Raw genomic sequence first — 18052 nt, forward strand, 5'->3', positions numbered from 1 at the left:
CACCTCAAGTAAACCTAGAACTTCTAAATCCAGAGATAATAACGGCAAGCCCCGACGCAGCAAACACAAGTGTCGAAACAACGACAATAGCGCCGAAGACATGGCTGTCAATGCCGGATTCAGCGGCTCTAAGATCGGTCAACGGAAGAAACCATTCAAAAGACACGTCCAGTTTTGACCACATGCTCGACCGTCCATGTCACATTCACGGCACCCCAAGTACACCAGCTAATCATACCAACAGAGAATGTTGGGTCTTCAGACAGGCCGGCAAGTCAAATGCCGAAAGCAAAGAGAAGGGGTCGCAAAGCAATGAAAATGACGAGGAGCACCGGCCACCGAAGGCAGGAGGGCAAAAGAAGTTCCCTCCGCAAATCAAAACGGTGAATGTGATATACGCCACCCAAATTCCCAAGCGGGAGCGGAGGGGCGCACTTAGGGACGTCTATGCGATGGAGCTAGTCGCCCCAAAATACAACCCATGGTCGTCCTGCTCGATCACCTTTGATTGCAATGATCATCCGACCAGTATCCGTCACGGCGGTTCATCCGCACTGGTCCTTGACCCAATCATTGATGAATTCCACCTCATGCGAGTCATTATGGATGGCGGCAGTATCCTGAACCTGCTTTATCAGGACACAGTGCGCAAGATGGGCATTGATCCTTCAAGGATCAAACCCACCAAAACCACCTTCAAAGGTGTCGTACCAGGTGTTGAGGCCTGCTGTACAGGCTCAATCACTTTGGAAGTGGTGTTCGGATCCCCGGATAATTTATGAAACAAAGAGTTAATCTTTGATATCATCCCTTTTCACAGCGGCTATGACGCACTGCTCGGACGAACTACATTCGCTTGATTCAATGCGGTGCCACACTATGCTTATCTCAAGCTTAAGATGCCCGGTCCAGGTGGCGTCATAACAGTCAATGGAAACACAGAACGCTCCCTCCATATCGAAGAGCACACCGCTTCCTTAGCAGCAAAAGCACAGAGCAGCCTTTTTCAATCAAACCTCGATTCGATGGCCAAGCTCCCGGACACTATCAAAGAGTCTGAACTACCCTGCGGCAGGATAGCCCAGCTCGTCGAGAGCTTCACTAGCCACTTGACCCCATCCCAAACTCGACCAAACGGCAGCCATTGTTGCGGGCGTACTTAACTACGTACTAAAGTCACCATGGCGATAAACGGAGGCACGACTAAGTTATTTTCCACAATGCGGCTCAACCGCTTCGGGACACACCCATTATTTTACATTTTCCCTTTTCAGGTTAACTTTTGATTAGGCCATCATCGGCTACCGGACCTATGAAGGAACGGACATACCAAGGAGGGAAGCAGCTCGAACATGCAAGGGAATCACTAGATATTCTCCTCGACGATCATCTTATCATTCTCCGAATCCGCACGTAGCTCCCCCCTGGCCTCAGCAGGTTCAGAAGTCATATTTTTTATCGCACTACTTGTACTTATACGCTTAGACGTATTATTGAATTACAATGAAAACAATCTGCGGCTCTATATGATGTTCACCTGCTGTTACTTTTTATTGATACATTTTTTGTCAATTTTGCAACCGTACATCTTGGTACGCCTCAATTCTCCAGGGGCTTCATCGTACCCCATAACACGGCAGGAAAGTCCGAACACCCTCGCGGTTGTTCGGCACCCCGAACTTATAGCATTATATGCATCGTCTCCGAATCATGTCTTGGGTCAATAGTTGGGTTGCCCGGCTCCTGTGCGTACTACCCTACGTTCTGCTATATTGGCTAGGGTAGTAAAGGGAGAACTATTGTGATTGTGTCCCGGTTCTTCCGGACGAGCACCTCAGTAGAGAAAGCCGAAAACTGACTGTCATGATGCGGCGAGAGCTGGTCGGCTGTTCGAGAGGTCATAAAATCTTTAGCGATTTATTCCGCATTATGCGATAACTAATGCATCGTGCAATGGATCGGTTCTTATCCGATCAGGTGTTTATAGAACCCCAAAGTTCGGTCTTCCGAACACTAGGGGCTGCACCTACCTTTATTTTGTCAAACTCCTACGGCTAAGTGAGGGTGATAAAGCCTTATAGTCTGATTGCCTGGTTCGTCGCGCTAAACACCTCCTTCAAGGACCCAAAAGTGGGGTAAAGAGTGTTTAGATTTATCCCGAACACCCCCGTAGTTCCTACGTGGGGGCAGAAGCCAACGACTGTCAACTCTTAGAATTAATATAAAAACGGCCGCACATGAGGCAAATTTTTTAAATAACAAGCATTATATTACATAACGACCTTGTTCCATATTACAACACAGGATAACATGAATGTATTCATGGGAATATAATATCCTTGGCACATTGCTCCGCCACAAGGCGAGATCCTTCCAAGACACTGTCATAGTACATCTCGGGCTTGAGGTGCTCCTTCCCTGCGGGCAGTGAGGGAGTCCCGGATTAGGGGGTGTCCGGATAGCCGGACTATAACCTTTGGCTGGACTCCTGGACTATGAAGATACAAGATTGAAGACTTCGTCCCGTGTCCGGATGGGACTTTCCTTGGCGTGGAAGGCAAGCTTGGTGATACGGATATGTAGATCTCCTCCCATTGTAACCGACTCTGTGTAACCCTAGCCCTCTCCGGTGTCTATATAAACCGGAGGGTTTTAGTCCGTAGGACGAACAACAATCATACCATAGGCTAGCTTCTAGGGTTTAGCCTCTCTGATCTCGTGGTAGATCTACTCTTGTACTACCCATATCATCAATATTAATCAAGCAGGAGTAGGGTTTTACCTCCATCGAGAGGGCCCGAACCTGGGTAAAAACATCGTGTCCCTTGTCTCCTGTTACCATCCGCCTAGACGCACAGTTCGGGACCCCCTACCTGAGATCCGCCGGTTTTGACACCGATATTGGTGCTTTCATTGAGAGTTCCTCTGTGTCGTCATCTTTAGGCCCGATGGCTCCTCCGATCATCAACAACGATGTGGTCCAGGGTGAGACTTTTCTCCCCGGACAGATCTTCGTATTCGGCGGCTTTGCACTGCGGGCCAATTCGCTTGGCCATCTGGAGCAGATCGAAAGCTACACCCCTGGCCATCAGGTCAGATTTGGAAGTTTGAACTACACGGCTGACATCCGCGGGGACTTGATCTTCAACGGGTTCGAGCCACAACTGAGCGCGCCGCACTGTCACGATGGGCATGATCGAGCTCTGCCGCCGAACAGTGCCCAGGAGGCCGCCCTAGTGTCCGCTCCGACCTTTAGCTCGGAGCCGACTGCGCCAATCGAGGACGGATGGTTGGACACCGCCTCGGGGGCTGCAATCTCTACGGCGATCGAGCCGAATACCAGCCTTGTCCTTTGCGAAGCTCGTGACTCCAAGGTGCTGGACTCCTTTCCGGACTCCGAACCTTCCGCGCCCCTGCCGATTGAACCCGATTGGGCGTCGATCATGGAGTTCGTCGCCACGGACATCTTTCAGCACTTGCCCTTTGGTGACATACTGAATATACTAAAGTCTCTCTCTTTATCAGGAGAGCCCTCGCCGGAGTATGGTCAGCAGGGTTGGGATGCAGACGACAAAGAAATTCGAAGCCCACCCACCACCCACTTCGTAGCAACTGTCGATGACTTAACTGACATGCTCGACTTCGACTCCGAAGACATCGACGGTATGGACGACGATGCAGGAGAAGACCAAGAACCAGCGCCTATAGGGCACTGGAAGGCCACCTCGTCATACGACATATACATGGTGGAAACCCCAAAAGAAGGGAATGGCAATGGAACAATGGAGGATGACCCCTCCAAGAAGCAGCCTAAGCGCCGACGTCAGCGGCGCCGCTCTAAATCCCGCCAAAGCAAAAACGGCGATTCCGGCACCGGAGACAATAACACCCCGGACAGTGCCGAAGACAACCCCCTCCAGCAGGATTCAGCGCAGGAGGATGGAGAAGCCAGCCCTCATGAGAGAGCGACAGACAGAGAGGTAGAGGACGATAATTACATGCCTCCCTCCGAAGACGAGGCAAGCCTCGACGACGACGAATTTGTCGTGCCTGAGGATCCCGTCGAACAAGAGCGTTTCCAACGCAGGCTTATGGCCACGGCGAGCAGCCTCAAGAAAAAACATCAGCAGCTTAGAGCTGACCAAGACTTGCTAGCCGACAGATGGACTGAAGTCCTTGCGGCCGAAGAGTACAAACTCGAACGCCCCTCCAAGAGCTACCCAAAGCATAGGCTGCTACCCCGATTAGAGGAGGAAGCACCTAAACCTACATCACCAGTGCACGACGCGGCCGAACGGCCACCTAGTGGCCGCGACAGAGAGGTCTCTCGGCCATCCACTCAAGCCGCACCCCGGCGCAGCTCAAAAAATACTAAGGCACGGGGAAATGCGCCAGACCTGCGAGACATATTGGAGGACAAGGCAAGGCAAACAAGATCGATCTACGGATCGCGTGGGCGCCCCACGACACGTGACGATAACCGTCACGCCGGATATGGCAAATACGGCCAGGCCGAACACAGCAGACAAAGCTCATATGAGCTACGTCGTGATATAGCCCAGTACAGAGGCGCCGCACACCCACTATGCTTCACAGACGAAGTAATGGATCATCAAATCCCCGAGGGTTTTTAACCCGTAAACATCGAATCATACGATGGCACAACAGATCCTGCGGTATGGATCAAGGATTATCTCCTTCATATCCACATGGCCCGCAGTGATGATCCACACGCTATCAAATACCTCCCACTCAAGCTTAAAGGACCAACTCGGCATTGGCTTAAGAGCTTGCTAACAGAGTTAATTGGTTGCTGGGAGGACCTGGAATATGCATTCCTCGACAATTTCCAGGGCACCTATGTGCGACCACCAGATGCCGATGACCTAAGCCGCATAAGTCAGCAGCCAGAGGAATCGGCCAGACAATTCTGGACACGGTTCCTAACCAAGAAAAATCAAATAGTCGACTGTCCGGATGCAGAGGCCCTCGCAGCCTTCAAACATAACATCCATGACGAATGGCTTGCCCGGCACCTAGGACAGGAAAAGCTGAAATCCATGGCAGCCCTCACAACACTCATGACCCACTTTTGCGCGGAAGAAGATAGCTGGATAGCTCGTAGTAATAACATGAACAAGAGCCCTGGCAATTTGGATACCAAGGACAACAATGACAGGCCGCGTCGCAACAAGCATTAATGGCGACAATGCTGAGGATACGACAGTTAATGCCGGATTCAGAGGCTCTAAACCCGGTCAGCGGAAAAAGCCATTCAAAAGAAATACTCCGAGCCCATCCTGTTTGGACCGAATACTCGATCGCTCGTGCCAGATACACGGCACCCCCGAAACACCGGCCAATCACACCAACAGGGATTGTTGGGTGTTCAAGCAGGCAGGCAAGTTAAGCGCCGAAAACAGAGATAAGGGGCTGCATAGCGATGACGAGGAGGAGCCCCGACCGCCGAACAATAGGGGACAGAAAGGCTTTCCCCCACAAGTACGGACGGTGAACATGATATACGCAACCCACATCCCCAAAAGGGAGCGGAAGCGTGCACTCAGGGACGTATATGCGTTGGAGCCAGTCGCCCCAAAGTTTAATCCGTGGTCCTCCTGCCCGATCACTTTTGATCGAAGGGACCACCTCACTAATATCTGCCACGGCGGATTCGCCGCATTGGTTCTAGACCCAATCATTGACGGATTTCACCTCACTAGAGTCCTCATGGATGGCGGCAGTAGCCTGAACCTACTGTATCAGGACACGGTGCGAAAAATGGGCATAGATCCCTCAAGGATTAAACCCACAAAGACGACCTTTAAAGGCGTCATACCAGGTGTAGAAGCCAACTGTACAGGCTCAGTTACACTCGAAGTGGTCTTCGGATCCCCGGATAATTTCCGAAGCGAGGAGTTAATCTTTGACATAGTCCCGTTCTGTAGTGGCTATCACGCCCTGCTCGGACGAACCGCATTTGCAAAGTTCAATGCAGTGCCGCACTACGCATACCTCAAGCTCAAGATGCCAGGCCCTCGAGGAGTCATTACGGTCAATGGAAACACCGAACGCTCTCTCCGAACGGAGGAGCACACGGCAGCCCTCGCGGCGGAAGTACAAAGTAGCCTCTCAAGGCAATTCTCTAGTCCGGCTATTAAACGTCCGGACACCGTCAAGCGCGCCCGGAGTAACCTACAACAAGACCGCCTGGCGCGTTCCGAGCAAGTGTAGCAGTGCGGCCCCAACCCTTGCCCTTGCGAAATTGTGAAACCAGTACCATGTGTACATAATTACGCTCTAGAAATACCATGGGCATAAGGGGAGGGGCACAACCACGGCATGCCCAAATGCGGCTCAACCGCACTAGGGGCTCCCTGATTTTGTCATTTCTTTTTTGTTACTTTCAGGGCTCCACTCTCCAGAAGGCCTGTCCGGCAGTACAATCGCCGAACACACAATGCAACAGCCAGGGAGGCAGCAAGCTACGTCGAATGTCCAGGTGGTCTCTATAACGAGCTAAATACCTGTCTTACATAAAATCTCGCAGCCTGCCCCTGGAGGGGGACATGTCAAATAATCCAATCTCTTGCTTATCGCACTATTTGTATCGTTCTGCTCTCACAACAACCTTTTAATAAACAATACATAGCCTTTGTCTATTATTGCATCCATTTTTTATGTATATATGTTCAGTTATGACATTATGCAACCGTACACTTTGGTACGGCCAATACACGAGGGACTCAAGTACCCCAGAATATGGTGTGAGAAGTCCGAACACTCTCACGAGTGCGGCACCCCGAACTTATAGCATTATATGCATCGGCTCCGAATCATGTCTTGGGTCAATAGTTGGGTTTGCCCGGCTCCCATGTTTTGGTACCTTACGTTCCGTTATATCGGCTAAGGTAGCGCTGGGAGAACTACTGCGATTGTGCCCCAGTTGAGCTGGGTTAAGCACCTCAGTAGAGAAAGCTAAAACTGACCGTCATGATAGGGCGAGAGCCGGTCGCTGTTCGAGAGGTTTTCGAGTCCCTAAAGACTTATGCCGCTTAGAGCGAGGAGCTGGCTTTGTCCGGCCTAGGCGTGGATAGCGCCCCGAACTCGGTCTTCCGAATACTAGGGGCTTCGCCGAAATTTAAAATTATAGAATTCTATGGCTAAGTGAGAGTGATAAAGCATTATAGTCCGATTGCCTTGTTCGTTGTGCTGAGCGCCTCCCTCGAAGGACCCAAGAATGGGAACAAGAGCGCTCAGGTTTATCCCGAACACCCCAGCACTCGTGGCATGGGGGTAGAAGCCGACGACTCGCATCTCTCAGATTTAATAAACGGCCGCACAGAAGGTAATATTTTAAATTCAAAAAGCGTTGCTTAGCGCATATGAACAAGTTTTCAGCGCACAGGATAACACGAGCGAGTTTACTCAAAAATTACATCCTTGGAACACTCATTCGCCACAAGGCAGGCACCCTTCAGGACGCCCTCATAATACAACTCGGGCTTGCGATGCTCCTTCCCCTCCGGTGGCCCATCTGTCACCAGCTTCTCAGCATCCATCTTGCCCCAGTGTACTTTAACACGGGCAAGGGCCCTACGGGCGCCTTCGATGCATACGGAGCGCTTGATGATTTCAAGCCATGGACAGGCATCCACCAGCCGCCTCACCAGCCCAAAGTAGCTCCCAGGCATGGACCTCCCCAGGCCATAGCCGGCCTATAAGGCCCTTCATGGCCTGTTCGGCTACCTTATGGAGCTCGACCAGCTGCTTCAGCTGGTCGCTCAAGGGCACCGGGTGTCCGGCCTCAACATACTGGGACCAGAACACCTTCTCCATCGAGCTCCCTTCCTCGGCTCGGTAGCGTCGGACACACTGCGGGGCAGATCTGCGAATGCTCCTGGAGAGCTCCGGACTCGGGTAAGTAACAAGTAATTCACTTTCACGTGCTTGCTTTGCATAAAGAATGCCTTACCCGCCGCTATCTTCTTCATCGCCTCAATTTCCTGGAGGGCTTTTTGGGCTTCGGCCTTGGCAGATTTGGCGCTCTCAAGGGCCGAGGCAAGCTCGGACTCTCGAGTCTTTGAGTCAAGCTCCAAACTCTCGTGTTTTTCACAAGAGCGTGGAGCTCTTGCCGCACCTCCGCCACCCGCGCCTCCTGCTTTTCTCGCTCGGTGCGCTCCACGGCCGCATTGTCTTCGGCCTTGGACAACGCTTCCTTCAGGGTCGCCACCTCGGTTGTGGCCCCTGTAATACTCACGTTGGTCCTGTCATTATTTGCAACCAGTATTTTTATATACTTACATAAGGTACTACTTACCTTCCTTGTCCTCGAGCTGCTTCTTGGCAAGGCCGAGCTCGTTCTCGGACCGCTCGAGGCTCTGCTTCAATGCATCGACCTCCGCAGTCAGTGCGGCAGAGGTCAGCAGCGCAGCCTGCATTCCCATATTGACATACTTATGTTAGACTCCTGCGTATATCTTTTTAGATCCTCAGTCCGGCTTTTCTTTCTGAACACCAAACTGAGCATCGGGGGCTACTGTCTATGCGGTAATATTTTTACATATCTTAAATACATACCTCAAAGCCTGTTAGAAGGCTGGCACAGGCTTCTGTCAGCCCGCTCTTGGCGGACTGAACCTTCTGGATCACCGCACTCATAATAGTGCGGTGCTCCTCGTTGATGGAGGCGCCGTTAAGCACCTCCAGCAAATTATCCGGTGCCTCCGGTTGGACGGAGGTCACCGGCGTCGTAGGCTTGCCCTTCTTACCAGGGGGCCGCCTGCCGGATTCCGGAACCAGTGAAGGTTCTGGTGCGGTGTCCGGCCCAGGGCCGGACTTAGAGCCCTCTGGGGTTTCATCCCCTTTGCGCCTGGAGTCCGGGAGGTCGCCTTGCGGCGCCTCCAGGACCACCTCCTCCTGGCTTGGCCCCTTTTGGGACTCCACCTCGCATCGTCCGTAGGGCGAGGGGAGGTAGCAGTCGGGAGTGAAAGACTATTCACATCCGACGAATCCAGGGAGCCGCTCGACGAAGCTTCGAGCCGGGCCTTGGGCGGACTGCATGATTATACTCGGCGTTAGAAGATACTGTGCAATACAGGAACGCCATGAGTTATTCTGGTATCCGGATACTTACGATTTTGCCAGGGGCTTGGCCCTGGATGGCCACTCCTCTCCGCCGTCGTCGGCGTGGTGGAGTAGTCCGGAGAAGGGTCTTTCCCTTCTTGGACCCTCCGGCCTCCCCAGTTGGGGCGGCCTTCCTTTTCTTTCCTCCCCCGTTGGAGGGGGAGAGGCTTCTTCTTCCTCCTCCTCGTCTCCGTGGGAGGAGCGCGCTTTGGAGTCATCGGGCGATGAGTCCGACAACACCAGGCGCCAAGAACTCTTTTGAGTTCTCGTGGCCTTGTTCTTGGCCTTCTTATCCGGCACCACTAAGGTGCCGGAACCAGCAGCTTTGCTAAGCGGGCGTCTGCTGGGCCTTCAGGCAACGGAGCCGGACAATCGATCTATCCGGACATCTTTTGCCAGTCCTGTCAAAGGAACGGGAGCTTAGATCCCGCGTAGAGTCAAACTATGAAAAATAAGTATCCTGTAAAGGGGAAAACAAGCTTACTCTGCTGGCTTGGCGCTTCGTGCAGAATCCGCGATCCTCGGTAATGGGAGGGGAGACCTCGGTTCCCTTGAATAGCACCTTCCAGGCATCTTCGTGCGTTGTGTCAAAGAGCCTGGACAAAGTTTGGTGCTGGGCCAGGTCGAACTCCCACAAGTTAAAAGCCCGTCGTTGACACGGGAGGATCCGGCGGAAGAGCATGACCTGGACTACATTGACAAGTTTAACCTTCTTGTCTACCAGGTTTTGGACGTAGGTTTGGAGTACGGTCACCTCTTCCGAATTACCCCATGACAGGCCCATCTCTTTCCAGGAGGTGAGCCGTGTGGGGATGCCAGATTGGAATTCGGGGGCCGCTGCCCATTGAGGGTCACGCGGTTCGGTGATGTAGAACCACCCCGATTGCCACCCTTTGATGGTTTCCACAAAGGAGCCCTCGAGCCATGTGACGTTGGGCATCTTGCCCACCATGGCGCCTCCACACTCCGCTTGCCGGCCGCCCACTACCTTTGGCTTGACATTGAAGGTCTTCAGCCATAAGCCGAAGTGGGGCTTGATGCGGAGGAAGACCTCGCACACGACGATAAACGCCGAGATGTTGAGGATGAAGTTCGAGGCCAGATCGTGGAAATCCAGGCCGTAGTAGAACATGAGCCCCGGACAAATGGGTGGAGTGGGAAGCCCAGTCCGCGGAGGAAATGGGGGAGGAACACCACCCTCTCATGGGGCCTGGGGGTGGGGATGAGCTACCCCTCATCTGGGAGCCGGTGCGCAATGTCGTTGGACAAGTATCCGGCTTTCCTCAACTTTTTGATGTGCCCCTCCGTGACGGAGGAGGCCATCCACCTGCCTCCCGCTCCGGACATGGCTGGAGAAGGTTGAGGTGGGAAGTGCGGACTTGGGCGCTGGAGCTCGAGTGTGCGGAAATGGATAAGCAAAGGAGGAAGAAGGCGTAGATGGAAAAGGTGGATCCTTATCCCCTTATATGGGCGGACGAAACTATGTGCCCCCGCCAGCCTGGTAAAACTCGCTTATCTCCCAAGAGCCGTGATTAATGGCACGGTTGGGTTACCCACGCCCGTATTGATGAGAATCCCGGAATAAGGGGACACGATCTCTGCTTTGACAAGACGTGCCAAGGAAACCCCTCGCTAAACGCGCTGAGGTGGGACAGTAAAACGATTCGAATAAAGGCTTGGCCGTGGCATGATGTCACGCTGCGGAATACGTCAGCAGATTAGATTTGTACAAATATTATTCTCTCTACGGTGGTATGTGGAACTTATTTTGCAGAGCCGGACACTATCCTTGTGTTCAAAATCTTCTATGAAGTATTCGGAGGAGGAACCCGCCTTGCAATGCCGAAGACAATCTGCGCGCCGGACTCGTCGTCATTGAAGCCTGGTTCAGGGGCTACTGAGGGAGTCCCGGATTAGGGGGTGTCCGGATGACCGGACTATAACCTTTGACCGGACTCCTGGACTATGAAGATACAAGATTGAAGACTTCGTCCCGTGTCCGGATGGGACTTTCCTTGGCGTGGAAGGCAAGCTTGGCGATACGGATATGTAGATCTCCTCCCATTGTAACCGACTCTGTGTAACCCTAGCCCTCTCCGGTGTCTATATAAACCGGAGGGTTTTAGTCCGTAGGACGAACAACAATCATACCATAGGCTAGCTTCTAGGGTTTAGCCTCTCTGATCTCATGGTAGATCTACTCTTGTACTACCCATATCATCAATATTAATCAAGCAGGAGTAGGGTTTTACCTCCATCGAGAGGGCCCGAACCTGGGTAAAAACATCGTGTCCCTTGTCTCCGGTTACCATCCGCCTAGATGCACAGTTCGGGACCCCCTACCCGAGATCCACCGGTTTTGACACCGACAGGCGGTCCTTCAGTCATCAGCTTTACAGCATCCATCTTCGCCCAGTGCACCTTGGCGCGGGCAAAAGCCATTCGCGCATCTTCAATACAGGCCGACCGCTTAATGGCGTCAAGCCAAGGGCAGGCACTAACCAGTCGCTTCACGAGCCCGAAGTAGCTGCTGGGAATCGCCTCGGCAGGCCATAGCCGGATAATCAAATCCTTCATGGCTAGTTCGGCCTCCCTATGCAGCTCGACCAGCTGTTTTAGCTGATCGATAAAGGGCACTGAATGTTCTGGCGCAAGATATTGCGACCAGAACAACTTATCCATGGAGCTCCCTTCTTCGGCTTGATAGAATTGTGCGGCATCAGATACGCTGCGCGGCAGATCCGCAAACGCCGCTGGAGAACTCCAAATTCAGGTTAGTAACAGGAACCTTTCCTTCACATACTTGCTTTGCATAGAAAAATCCTTACCCGCCGCAATCTTTCTGGCCTCCTAGATTTCCTGGAGGGCGCCTTGGGCTTCGCCCTAGGCATCATGTGCGGCTTGACGAGCCTTGGTGAGTTCGGATTCTTTATCTGCCAAACTCTGCTCCAAGGTCTCGCACCTCTTCACGGCCTCTTGGAGCTCTTGTTGAACTTCAGTGACCCTGGCCTCGTGTTTTTCACGAGTGGCCTGCTCCTTGGCTGCTTTCTTCTCAGCCTCAGCTACCACCTTCTTCAGAGCCTCGACTTCAATCGTCGCTCCTGTTACACATCATGACATTTTTCATCACATTTAATCATTCATTCATACTGAATGCAAACAAGGTTTTGCATACCTTGATTATCCTCCAACTGCTTCTTCACTTGGCTGAGCTCTTTTTCGGCCCGCTCCAGTCTCTGCTTCAGTACGGAGTCCTCCGCAGTATGAGATGTGGCAGTCAATAAAGACGCATGCTTATTCAAAAAAGGTATTGCATGGTAAGTCTCCTGCGAAAATATATTTGATCCTTTGTCCAGCTTTTTTTTTCGAACACCGAACAGTGTATCAGGGGCTACTATCTATACTATGACACTCTTTAAACCTCACCACTTACCTCAAATCCTGTTAGAAGGCTGGTGCAGGCTTCAGTCAGCCCGCTTTTGGCAGACTGAATCTGCTCAATCACCACACCCATAAGGGCACGGTGTTCTTTAACGATGGAAGCGTTCTTCAGTGTTGCCGATAAGGTATCCAGCACCTCTGGATGGACAGACGTCGCTGGTGGAATAGGCGCACCCCCTTCTGTTGAAGGAGGTTGCCTGCCTGAATCTGGATCCGTGTTGGTCTCCGGAACTGTGTTCGGCTGGGGGCTGAATTCAAGATGACCCCCGCCATCAGTATCCATGGGGGTCTGCTCCCCCATGTGTCCAGCTGCCGAGGTTTGACCCTCTAGCGCCGCCTTGACGGTCTCCCGAGCTCCTCCTTGGCCTGGGCCCCTTTGGGACGACACCTCAGTGTTGTCCACGTGTTTGGGGGAGGAGGCCATCGGGAGAGTCCCGCTGTCCATCACGTCTAAGCCCAGTGAATCCTCCGATGAAGATCGCTCGACGTGGGACCTGGACGGACTGCAAAATGCGTGACTCAGTACGTTAATACTATGTGATAGTGAGGCTGGATATACGAATGTTTCCAGGTTTCTATGTACTCACGATTTGGCTAAGGGCTTGGCCTTGGGATCCCACTCTGGGCTGCTATCGGTGGCAGTAGTGAATTCGTGTGGAAGGGAGGCTTTCCCCTTCTTAGACGATTCGGCCTCCAAACTTGTGGAGGCCGTCCTCTTCTTCCTCCCCCTCGCTGGGGAGGGTTGGCTTTCCTTTTCCTCCTCCTCCCCGTCCTCTTCCTCTTCAGAGGATGAGCGGGCCTCAGAGTCTTCGAACACCATGTCCGAAGTACCCTTGCGACAAAGTTCGCCCCTGGTATCTTTGGCCTCCTTCTTGGCCTTCTTCTTTGGCGCCTTGTAAGGCGCCGGGACCAGCATCTTCATCAGAAGTGGGTCGGCTTGTTCTTCGGGCAGCGGGGCCGGACAGTAGATCCGTTCCGCCTTGTTCTTCCAACCCTAGGAGAACTGTTGGAAGGTATATTAGGCGTTTCCCTCAAAGTATGCAAATAAAGCATACACCTTGCCAACATATGAAAACTTACCGAACTTGCGGGATGGGACAATTTGTACCCACGGTCCTTGGCCGAGTCTGGCCATGACTTGCCGGGCTTGAAGAGCACCTTCCATATGTCTTCGTGCGTTGTGCCGAAGAACTCCAGCAGGGTCTGGTGCTTGGCCGGGTTGAATTCCCAAAAATTGCAAGTCCTGCATTGGCATGGGAGAATCCGGCGAACTAACATCACCTGGACAGCTGGACTACGTCGAGAAGCTTGATGTTCTTGTCTCCCATGCTCTTGACACGCGCTTGGAGCATTGTCAGTTTGTGACCAGTCCAGGCCCTTCTCGGGCCAGGACATAAGCCGCAATGGGGCTCCAGATCGGAATTCAGGAGTTGCGGCCCATTTGGTGCTGCGTGGCTCAGTGACATAGAACCACTGTTGTTGCCACCCTTTGACGGACTCATTGAATGTACCTGATGGCAATTTGACATTGGGCATCTTGCTCACCATGGCGCCTTAGCACTCGGTGTGCTCGCCGCCTACCACCTTCGGCTTCACGTTGAAAATCTTTAGCCACAGTCCGAAGTGTGGAGGGATACGGAGGAAGGCCTCACACACGACGATGAATGTCGAGATGTTGAGGAAGGAATTGGGGGATAGATCATGGAAATCGATCCCGTAGTAATACGTAAGGCCGCGAACAAATGGGTGGAGGGGCAACCCCAGCCCGTGGACGAAGTGAGGGAGGAATACAACCCTCTCGTGGGGTTCTGGAGTAGGGACAACCTGTCCCGCCATCGGAAGACGATGCACGGTCTTCTTGGCCAGGTACTCGGCCTCCCGAAGTTTCTTGATATCCTTCTCCTGGACAACGGAGGCCATCCACTTGCCTCCAGCTCCGGATCCAGACATTTTCGGAACGCTTTCGTGGGCGGAGAAGGTGAATGCTTGGGCGCTAGAGCTCGAGGGAGAGAATAGGTAGAGGAAGGAGAAGGCGTGGGTGAAAGAGGAGAATCCTTATCCCTTTATAAAGGCAGCAGAAATCATGCGCCTCCCCACTCGCCCTAAAACTCGCTTATTCCCCAAGCGTCGTGCTAATGGCACGGTTGAGTTACCCATACCCGTATTGATGAGAATCCCGTGATAAGGGGACATGATCTCTGATTCGACAAGACGTGCCAATAAAACCGCCTCGCGAAACATGGAGTAGAAGGTTGGAAAAACGGTTCGAATAATGACCGGGCCGTGGCGTGATATCACGCTATAGAAAAGTTGTCAGTAGATTAGACTCGTGGAATATTGTACTCTCTACGGTGGTGTGTGGAATTTGTTTTGCAGAGCCGGACACTATTCTTGTGTTCAAGATCTACTTTGGAGTATTCGGAGAAGGAACCCGCCTTGCGATGTCGAAGACAATCTGCGCGCCGGACTCATCGTCATTGAAGCCTGATTCAGGGGCTACTGAGGGAGTCCTGGATTAAGGGGTCCTCAGACAGCCGGACTGCATACATTGGCCGGACTGTTGGGCTATGAAGATACAAGATAGAAGACTTCGTCCTGTGTTCGGGTGTGACTCTCCTTTGCGTGGAAGGCAAGCTTGGCGATTCGGATGTGTAGATTCCCTTCTCTGTAACTGACTCTGTGTAACCCTAGCCCCCTCAGGTGTCTATATAAACCGGAGGGTTTAGTCTGTAGGACAAGAACAACAATCATAATCATAGGCTAGCTTCTAGGGTTAGCCTCTACGATCTCGTGGTAGATCAACTCTTGTAATACTCATATCATCAAGATCAATCAAGCAGGAAGTAGGGTATTACCTCCATAGAGAGGGCCCAAACCTGGTTAAACATCGTGTCCCCCGCCTCCTGTTACCATTAGCCTTAGACGGACAGTTCGGGACCCCCTACCCGAGATCCGCCGGTTTGACACCGACACCCGTGACAACAACCTCGTCATCAACAAGGGCGGCCGCGTCCCTTCCCCTCCCCCTCCTGCCTGGTCAAACCGAAGGAGTCGACGACGCTCCTTCCCGTGAAGTAGGAGCACGAGGCCATGGCCGCCGACCTGGAGAGCGGCCTCCTATGGTCGCTCCAGGACTACGTGGGGGAGGAGATGGAGCGCCAGCGCGCGCGCCCTGGAAGAAATCGTCGTGGGCGCAATGAGGGCGGCGTCGTTGTGCTCTACGACAGCGACGATGTGACTCCTGGATAATTACGCTACAGTAACCTCTGCTAATTAATGATACCACGTCACCACGGTTAGTGTTGTTAATCTCGCGATGATTCAAATTTCTCTAACATGCAATTTTTTTTAAATAATTCCCCAGCATGTTGTGGCAATGTTGTATAATGCCTAGTATTTGTTTTGACCAGTGGCACTTTTTACACAACCTTTTGGCAACAAAAGGGAATAAAAAAATCCCGCTTAGAAAACAAAAAGAATAAGGGAAAAGAGAAGTAAGAATGAGAGAGGGAGCCCAGCAGTCGACCAGTTGGCCCAAGGCCCATCTAAATCCTACTTAACCCTAGCCTGCCCCGATCCTCAACCTCTCCCTTCCTCCACACGCAACACACGCACACGCAGACACAAAGGAGGGGCGCCCCTGTCGATCCCCTCCTCCCGGCGCGCCCGTGCTCGAGGACGGCCGCCACCAGCCGGCGCCCAGCGCCGCCCCTCCCGTCCTCCTCCTCGCAGCTCCTACCTCGCGCCCCCGATGCCTCTCCCTCGTCGTCCGACGCCTGCTGACGCCGCGCCCGTCGCTCGTCACCACGCCGTCGTCGTCCCATCATCCACCATCGCCGCCCCGAGATCTTCACGCACCTCTGCTCCGCTGTCGTCATGCAGGATCCGGCCACCCTGAGCCTCCCTCGAGCTCGCTGCCACCTCCCTACGGCTCCGATGTGAGCCGTTGTTCGTTTTCCCCTCTTCCCCCTTGTCCCGAGTGCCTTGCGTCGTCACCGATCGCTTCCGCGCCCTGGCCGCATCGTCTGCGTGCCCGCGCTCGCCCGCGTGCTCTCTTCGCAGCCGCCGCGTCCCGCGAGCCTTCCCTGCGCACTGCTGTCGCTGCTGTTGATGCTCCCGCTAGCTGCTGCCTGCTAGCTGTCTGTTGCCGCCATTGTTGCCTCGTTGCCGCCTGCACTTGAGCTCGCCGCAGCCCGCCTCCACCGCCCACGCGTCTGGCCGCTTCGGCCGTCGCGCCCCTTCTGGGCCCCGCCTCACTGAGCCTCGCCCACCCGACCCGCGCGCGCCGCACCGCTTGGGGTCGCGCCCAGCTGCTGCTGGACTTGGCGGGGACCCAGTCGAGCTGGCGCCCGGCGCCCGCAGCCATGCCTGGCTTCGCGCGCACCCCTGCGCCTGTTAGCCGCACCCGCCCCGGATGGCCCCTGGGCCACACACGCGTGGGGCCTAGCCCCTGTAAGACGAATACAAAAATGTAAATGTAAAAAAAGATTTTAAAAATAATAATTTAATTAGCGGTGGATAGTGATCCATCAGTGACCCCCACCTTGTCCTTGTTGCCGCTACTTCATCATCGGTGACTCGACCAACGTGATCGACGACCAGACCCGACACCTCACATCACATCACGCCCCTTTTGTTGCTTGACTCTACAGAGCTACTATCGAGTGCCGAGGGTGATACCTCGTAACGCATTCTTGATGATAATTCTGTAGTGTAGCTATTCGGTCGTGATCATCGAGGGTGATTCCTCCTTGACCACTCCCGATATGACTCTATCGTGCAACACCTCAAGTGTGAACATCGAGGGTGGTTCCTCATATGTTCACCTTGATGGTTACCTCGAGTGGGAATACACCGAGGGTGATTCCTCGAGTTTTCCTCTTGATGTTTTTGACACGCGGTTACTTTGACTTTACTTGAGACCATTGTTGAAGTCGGGTCGGCCCTGAGGGGTACCAGCGAGTTGATGTGAAAGTCGGGCGGGCCCGGAGAGCACCTGCAAGATAATTACGTGGCACGGCCGGTCATTCTGGGCCCTTGCCGTAAGTCCACGAGACGGAGCGACGGGGTCACATCGATCGTGATTCTCTGCTCGTCTCCGCAAGCCCCTAATACAATAATGGTTTGGGTATTTGTTCTGAGTTGGCCTTTGGCCTTTACGCACTAACCACCACGTGAGAATAGTTATGGGCCTCAGCGTCGTAGTATCAGCCGAAGCTTTGTCAGACGTCTAGTTCAGGATCATGGGCCTGTCGAGCCAGTGCCATCCATGATGAGGTGGTGCTCGTCCTGGCTCGTCGCACAACGATCCGGAGTGCTGCGGGTGATGGGCCCAAGACCTCGGAGTGCTTAGGATGTAGACCGGCGGGGACCTCTCTGCTGAGCCTAGGTAGGGCTGCGGCGTATTGATCTTCCAAGGCCGGGCATTGACTCAGAAAAGTGTGTCCAGCCAGAGTAATCAAGCGTGTTGAGTAACGTGGTGCAC

This window comes from Triticum aestivum, chromosome 4B (genome assembly GCF_018294505.1).
Source record: "Triticum aestivum cultivar Chinese Spring chromosome 4B, IWGSC CS RefSeq v2.1, whole genome shotgun sequence".
In the NCBI taxonomy this organism is placed as follows: Eukaryota; Viridiplantae; Streptophyta; class Magnoliopsida; order Poales; family Poaceae; genus Triticum; species Triticum aestivum.